Raw genomic sequence first — 8,251 nt, 5'->3', positions numbered from 1 at the left:
TCAAGATGATGGCAATATCCTAGCAGTCGAGATTGTTGAGCTCCCAACTTGTTAAAGTCCATCGACGAAGGCATGATCATAAGATCTTTTGAAAATTGTATTTAGTAAATAAGAATATAGTCTTTGTCCAATTTGTTGGGGGTAAAGGCACATGTGCCTAGCCGTCCATATATTAGTTACATTAACAGTACCCGCACACCTATACACTGTAAGTGGCAGGCGCCCATCATTGTCACTTAATTCTTTATTCTTTCACTGACATTTGAATAAAGGAAAGGCCAGTCACACATTGTGACTATTGGAGTATTTCCCACATTGTGTGTGTCGCTCTCTCTCTTGCTCCTGCTCCTTCCACCATAGCTCTTGCTTCCGCTCCGTGCTTCCACTTCATGGCTCACTTCCTTCAACTGGAATTAGAGCCATTGTACTAGTATTGAGGAGCTTTTCACCTTCAACTTACTTCAGCCCACATTTGAAAAGCTTTAGCTCTTCATTCATGGCAACAATGGATTCTTCACGTCGAGGTATGCATTGAACTCTATCTTCTACCTAACTTCTTCGCTCCTTTTGTAACTTGTTCTAGGGCATCACTCATTTTTTTTGAGCACCTTAGAGTGCTTGCAAGGCCTCAATACCTATAGTAAGTGTAGCAACATGAGCAGCAACAACAGCGTGAATTGTGCTTGTTGATGCTACCCACTCCCCGGACAGTCTCAACCCCATCCTCCAATTCTTGGCACTGCTCTTGTCACTTGATAACCTATGGAATCTTCCCCAACATCGACCTTGTCATCTTACACATCATTTGAAGCTCTCGGGATCTAGCCACATTGGCCCACTATTTATGACAGATTGATATCATACAGTTCAGGACAACACTTCTCATTGTTTGGATGTCACTTATGCTTCCCGAGATGCCTATACGATGTCCAATCATCTGGGAACGTTATGCCAATGTGTTGGAATGCTATGGGACTAGCTTGAGCACTCTTTTGCTCAATTTTATAGAGGTTTTTACTACTATAAAAAACAAGGTTGAATGCTATTTTATCAGAGAAACTTCATGCCTATTGCTTCTTGATGCTTCGTGAGCACTTTGGAATCTACATTGGGGTATACCATTAAACTTACATGCTTGCTTATGCTTCCAGATTGTTTTTGAGCTAAGATTGCAGCTTTGAATCTTGACATTGGCTGTCATTCACTATTATGTATGGCTATGTGATGCTCCAATAAGAGCCTTGCAAGTTACTTGGGTCAAATGCTCCAAGGTATATGCTACTTGGATCTTGGATGTATGCATGCCTTCCACATGATGTTTTGAGCTTTGTTTTCTCGTCTAGCATTCGATTTTTTGTTCTAGTGGAAGCCACTACTTGACACTTGATATTACATTGAGCATTTGGTTACACAGTTGAGCTTGAGGATCTTCCAATGAGACCACGGGACTTGGTGACATGTACATGCTCTTGTCATGCTTTATGTACGTAGTTGATGCTTAGTGCGCTAATCTGACATTCCTGTTGGGCCAAAAGCCTATCTCTGTCACAATGTTGTCAGTGATGCATGCATCTTGGTTGGTTATACATTGAGCTTCCATTACATTGCTCAGTCCATTGTGCCTCTAGTTAGTCTTCTGTTACCCATGAGACCCACTCTATGCATGATGGTTATGCCTATGGGATGTATCTCAGTCTGGCATACTGATTCTTTGACAATTCTCGGTGCCAGTCGCATATTCACTCATTGCTAATTGGAGCTATTTCTTGTTGGTAGTTGCAGTTTTCCTTATAATAGTGATTACCCATCTTTGGCATTGATTTCTTATTATCATACTTCAATTTCAAATTATTGTAATTGTAGTTTATTGCATTGTTTATGCAAGAAGCCATCTCCATTTGATAGTTCTTTATGTTGACTTTGTGGATAGTTCATTACTTGTCAATACCCCTCATTTCAGCTTGATTTAGCAATTATTTTAGGGCTGTTTCTAGTAATTACAGCAATCTTCTTTAATAGTTTGTGCACTTGTTTGCCTTCATTATGGTTGGTGGCTCGAGTGATAATGCTATCTTTGATATTGACAAGATGGATGGCACCAACTATAGCAATTAGAAGGCCCAAATATGGCAAGTTTTAGTGCAAAAAATGTAAGTTTGGCCTTTGAAACATAAGTATGTCAAGCCCAAACCTATTAATGCAGAGGATTGGGCTGAATTAGATGAGTTATGTAAGTCCATCATAATATCCCTCTCTATGCAAGTCTCTATAATGTTGTCTTTAATGGGTAGTCCGCATGGGACTTATGGGAAAATATTTGCAATGTCTATGACTAGTAGAGCCCTACTTCTTAGATGTACTGGCTGAAGCAACTCATGGTCGCATGAAGAAGGGCACTTCTATGTCAACTCACTTAAGTGAGTTTCATTCCATTATCAGTCATCTATCTTCGCAAGGGATTGAATTCAAGGATACTCTACCTCCCTTGTTCCTCTTAGCTACACTGCTTGAATCATGGGATATATTTCATGCTGTATATGTGCCAACGTGCCTAGTGACGGGGTATAGTTGTAGGATGTAGAGGGGACACTCTTAACTGAAGAGGTTAACAAAAAGAATGTCGATGCTTCCCGCATGTCTCATGCTTTGACACTTAGAGGCAATAATGGTAGGAGTCGTAATACTCACCCTTACTTGCCGTGGAAGAGTCTCTCACTAGTCTCGCTCTTAGTCACGTGGACAATCTCACAGTAAGTCCCATGGCCATCAGTACTCATTGACTTATCATTACTGTGGAAAAGCAAGACGACATACTTGGCCATAGTGCCATAAAATGCGTGAAGACAAGCGCAAGGAAAAGGGCAAGGGTAAAGTGCATGATAAAAATGATAATGCAGCATTGTCCCTAATAAGTTAGGTGTTAATATCGAAGAGATTAATGCCGTGTAGATTGATTCTAATGATGATTTTATACTTGTAGCTTCTTCTCTTGATACTTCACAACTGACTGATACTTTGTCAAGGTATACTTGGTGTTGGTTAATAGCTTCAGGGGCTTCCTTTCATGTGATCCCTCACCGAGAGTGGTTTCACTCCTATCACAATATGACTGGGTCTATCTAGTTGGGTAGTAACCTAGCATTGACGACAATTAGTATTGGTGATGTCCATGTAATTTGGCTTTGAAAGTATGTTCTATTCATGATGTATATCATGTATGAGCTCTCACGAAGTGCCTTATCTCTGCTGGCACTTTGGACGATGCAAGTTAAGTAGTTTCTTTTGGTGATTCCTCATTGCAGTTTACTATGTGGTGCTAAGTCCAATACTCTCTATCTCTTGCTTGTATTTGGATCAGTTGACCATATTTTGGTAGTGGATGCAATTCCACATGTATCTTTGTGGCATCATCGCCTTGGGCACATGTCCTTTTCAAAGGAATGAAAATGCTTACCCATTTGCAATATCTTTCGCCCCTTGACTACAAATGTTTTGAATCTTTTGATCATTGTTTATATGGTAAAAAGACATGCAATATGCATAAAAAATCATGTATGACATGCATGGGTGAGCCTTTGGCTCTTATTCATTCGGATGTATGTGGTCCCATGCCCTGCAAGTCGTTAGGTGGCGCAAAGTATTTCGTACCTTCATTGATGACTATACACATAAGTTCTAGGCATATCTTGTTAAGTAGAAATCAACAGTCTTGGCTACATTTCAGCGTTGGCTTGCTTTGGTTGATAACTATTCTGGGTATAAGATGAAATGCCGAAGGTCAAATAATGGGGGTAAGTATGTATCTGAAGCCTTTGAGAAATTTTGTGATGAGAGGGATATTAAGCATCAATTGATTGCCCTATACACGCCACCCCAGAATGGTATGGGGCTGAGCACATGAATAGGCCAATTCAAGAGGGAGTTCATAGCATGCTTAGCTAGGCAGGCTTACCACAACATTTTTGGGTTAAGGCGGTTACTACTGCCATACACTTGATAAATCAGTTCCTATGCAGTACTACTTTTGACTATCAAATTGCAGAGAAGGCATAGTTTGGAAAATATGCTCATTTATATGTATTTGGTTGTGAGGCTTTCTACCATGTATCCAAGTACAAGTGCAATAACCAGGATCCTAAGTCTAGGAAATGCATCTTTCTTGGTTACGGAGATGTAGGTGAGATGGGATGTTGCCTATGGGATCCACAGGCTCGGAAGGTTATCTATAGCCATGATGTTGTTTTCCATGAGGAGAAAATGCATAAGCAGCCTGAGCATGTCATTGAGGTACATAGGGTGATATTTCAAGAGGAGCCTCCCTACTATACAGCTAGCTAGACGGCTTGTCACAGCAGCAGTAGATACCCCAGTGGCCTAGGTCCCTAATGCTCTGTAGGAAGTACATGCCCCACAACTAGCTTTGAGGCAGTCTACAAGAGATAGACGAGAAGTTGCATAGTTTAAGTCATCTATGGATTATATTATGGTGATAGATCCTAGTGAGCCTCTTACTTATGATGAGGCCATGCATAGAGCTGATAGTCACTCTTGGAAAAGGGCAATGCAGTCAAAGGTATGAGTCAACAGAAAAATCATATGTGGGATTTGGTTCCTTTTCCTTAGTGGCAAGCATGCTTTGCCATGCAAGTGGGTGTATAAGTTAAAAAGTACCCATGGATATCCCAAAGCTAGGATACAAGGCCACATTGGTTGCTAAGGGCTTCAAGTAGGAATATGGTGTGGGCTTTGATGAAGTCTTTTCTCTTGTTGCTGTGAAGATGACTACTCTATGCTTAGTATTGGCTTTGATTGCTCAGCGTGACTTGAAACTTTATCAAATGGATATCAAAACTACTTTTCTTCATGGGGACTTGCATGATGATATTTACATGGAGCAATCCAAGGGATTTGCAAACCCTAGCAAGGAACATCTTTTAGTGTGTAGATTACGAAAGAGTCTTTATGGCCTTATACAGGCACTTAGGGAATGGTATCACAAGTTTGATACCTTTATGCATTCATAGGGATATTCCCGTAGCGAAATGGATTGTGTTTATACATGAAGAAGGCTCATGTTGGCAGCCTTATGATTTTGATCCTCTATGTGGATGATATGTTAATTTTTGGGAGTGCTCACGATGGGTTGGATGCCTTGAAAGGTCAGCTCAAGAAGAGCTTTGAGATGAAGGACATGGGATCGGTTTCGCATATTCTTGGGATGTGCATTGCACATGATCACTTGAAGGGGCTTCTCTACTTATCACAGAAGGAGTACATCTAGAAGATCCTTGAGTGGTTTCATTTGCAGGATGTTAAGCCTATTGATTGTCCTTTACCTTCTTGTGTGAAGGTTAGTCAGGCAGATTGTTGGACAACTTGTTCAAGTTCGAGACTCGGTTGTTGGAGTTGTGTGTTCAGAAATCCGAGTGATAAGACTCCTCGAATGAGGGATACCCGTTCGAGTTTTCGAGTGATAAGCATAAGGCTGAGATGGCCAAGATCCCTTATGCATCTGCTGTGGGTAGTTTGGTGTATATCATGATCTCTACTCGTCCTAACATAGCATTGTAGTGGGAATTGTGGTATGCTATATGGCTACACCTAGCAGACAGCATTGGGATGTTGTCAAGGATATCATGGGGTACCTGAAGGGCACAACAGCTATGTGCATATGTTTGATTATGCAAGACACGTAGACAGTAGGAAGTCTACCTATGGCTATGTTTTCACTTTTGCTGGAGGTGCTATTTCGTGGATGTCCAAGGGTTGTAGAAATGCATAGCCCTATCTACTACAAAGCTAGAGTATGTTGTAGCCATTGAGGCTTGCAAGAAGGCTCTTTGGTGGTTAGATTATCTAGTAGTAGACCTTGGCATCACTAATATGGTCCCTACACTGCATTCAGATTTTATGAGTGCTATTTAGTTGGCCAAGAATCCAATCTTCCATGTGAAGACGAGGCACATTGAAGTGCATTTTCGCTTTATTTGAGAGGTCATTGAGGACAGTTCCATTGAGCTTGTCAAGATCTCAATTGACCAAAAATCTACAGATCTGCTCACTAAAAGTCCCTTAGCGGAGTGCTTTGCCTTCTTTTGGAAGTTGATGGGCATTAGTTCCTCATCCTATTGTACTTATGTACATTTGTACTTTGTCACTCACTAGGGGCACATTCGCCTTCTTTAAGTAGGAGGTTGTTTGGGGGGGGGGGGGGGGGGGAAGGCGCCTGTGCCTAGCCACTTGTATATTAGTTACACTGATAGTACCCGCGTACTCGCACACTTGTAGACTGCATGTGATGGGCATCCATTATTATCACTTTATTCTTTATTATTTCAGTGACATTAGAATAACGGTCATACATTGTGACTATTGGAGTTCCCACATTGTACGTGTGTGTGTCTCTCTCTCTCTCTTGCTCGTGTTTCTTTCACCATAGCTCTTGCTTCCGCTCCATGCTTCCACTTCAGGGCTTACTACTTTCACAATTTATGTATTTTACTAGTCAGATGACTTAGCACAAGACTACTAGTTATTTAGCCTCTACAACCATGTATCATTTACATTACAACCTATCACTTTTACTAAGTACTATCATGGTTTCTACATGCCATCCCTTAACCCTAATGATGTATCTTCCTTGATAGTATGTTTATTGATGATGTATCGATTTTTTCTAGGCCATATAAGTAATATACCACTCGGTTGAAAAAGGGTATCCTAGATAAATAAAGCTAGGGTATTGGTTTTGAGCTTTACAAGTTCTTAGACGTCCTTACCCATGGCCATAGATTTAAACTAGGTATGCTTTTTTGAGTAGGTGACAAAGATATCATGTTGTGTTTTACTTGAAACACATACACATCTTTTTTATTCCTTACTAATAAGTGGCCTATTTGGTTTAACAAGTAACAAGGCAAGCCTTCCTCCGCATGCCATTATATCTTTTTGAAATATTTACTTTTCATTAACAAAAATATGCCTATGGATTTGTTGTGATTATGCTTTTGAGCTCCGAGTCTATGAATTAGCATGGTATAATGTAGTATCTTAGTCCTTATCTCTTGCCTTTTATCTATTCCTTACATGTAATGGGTGCATTTGTGAAGCCAAAGATTTTCACACACACACACACACACACACACACACACACACACACACACACACACACACACACACACACACACACACACACACACACACACACACACACACACACACACACACACACACACACACACACACACACACACACACACACACACACACACACACACACACACACACACACACACACACACACACACACACACACACACACACACACACACACACACACACACACACACACACACACACACACACACACACACACACACACACACACACACACACACACACACACACACACACACACACACACACACACACACACACACACACACACACACACACACACACACACACACAATGTGTAAATGAGTCATAATGAGAAATCATACTAAATGCAATAACATGTTATTCACTCAAGTGGAGGTTATATGGGAAGGAAATTTCACCTACATGACATAACTTGTAAAATTTTCTCTATTTTATAAACTGTAAAGAGGTGGAGATAGAGAGATTCAAAATTCGATCACCAAAATGAATATGAATACTAGCTTAACACGATTTATAAAAAAAGAAGTTGACTTCCTACCTTTGAGTGAGGACACCCTGTATAGCAAGATTCACTACGTTTCTAAGTTGCGGTCCATGAGCAACCAAAAACAGATTGAAGATGGCCTTAGAGATACATTTGTAAGTTATAGTTTAATAGTAAAGTTGTGAAATATTGTCTTGGGTCCAGGAGATGTAGGTGTTTTACCACGACAAATGTTTATAACTACACATTATCTTTGTGAGAATCTTTGGCTCACTTCTTTGTTTCTAATATTCGAATCATTTTGGCTCATTGGTGGCCCTCCTTTATGAGACCATAGTTCCAAGGCTCTTCTCAAACGGCTAGTCTCATAACATAAATTGACAACATAATATTGTAGAGACTTTGAGTGTAGATTGCCTTTGTAATCTTCCCCTTTGTTTTCACTGGGAGCCATGAAAGGTAGTATCATGATAGATTGAAAGATACCCTTCTTTTTGAGAGGTTGCACAAAATTCATGAACAATTTTTTTTTAAAAATGGGGGTATAAACAAAACCACCAAAAATTTGTTTTAAATAGCGTACTTAACGGGAGGCAAATGCTTCAG

This window comes from Lygodium microphyllum, chromosome 25 (genome assembly GCF_053477565.2).
Source record: "Lygodium microphyllum isolate KBCC chromosome 25, Lygodium_microphyllum_v1.1.10, whole genome shotgun sequence".
NCBI lineage: Eukaryota > Viridiplantae > Streptophyta > Polypodiopsida > Schizaeales > Lygodiaceae > Lygodium > Lygodium microphyllum.
This window is presented reverse-complemented; position numbering follows the sequence as displayed.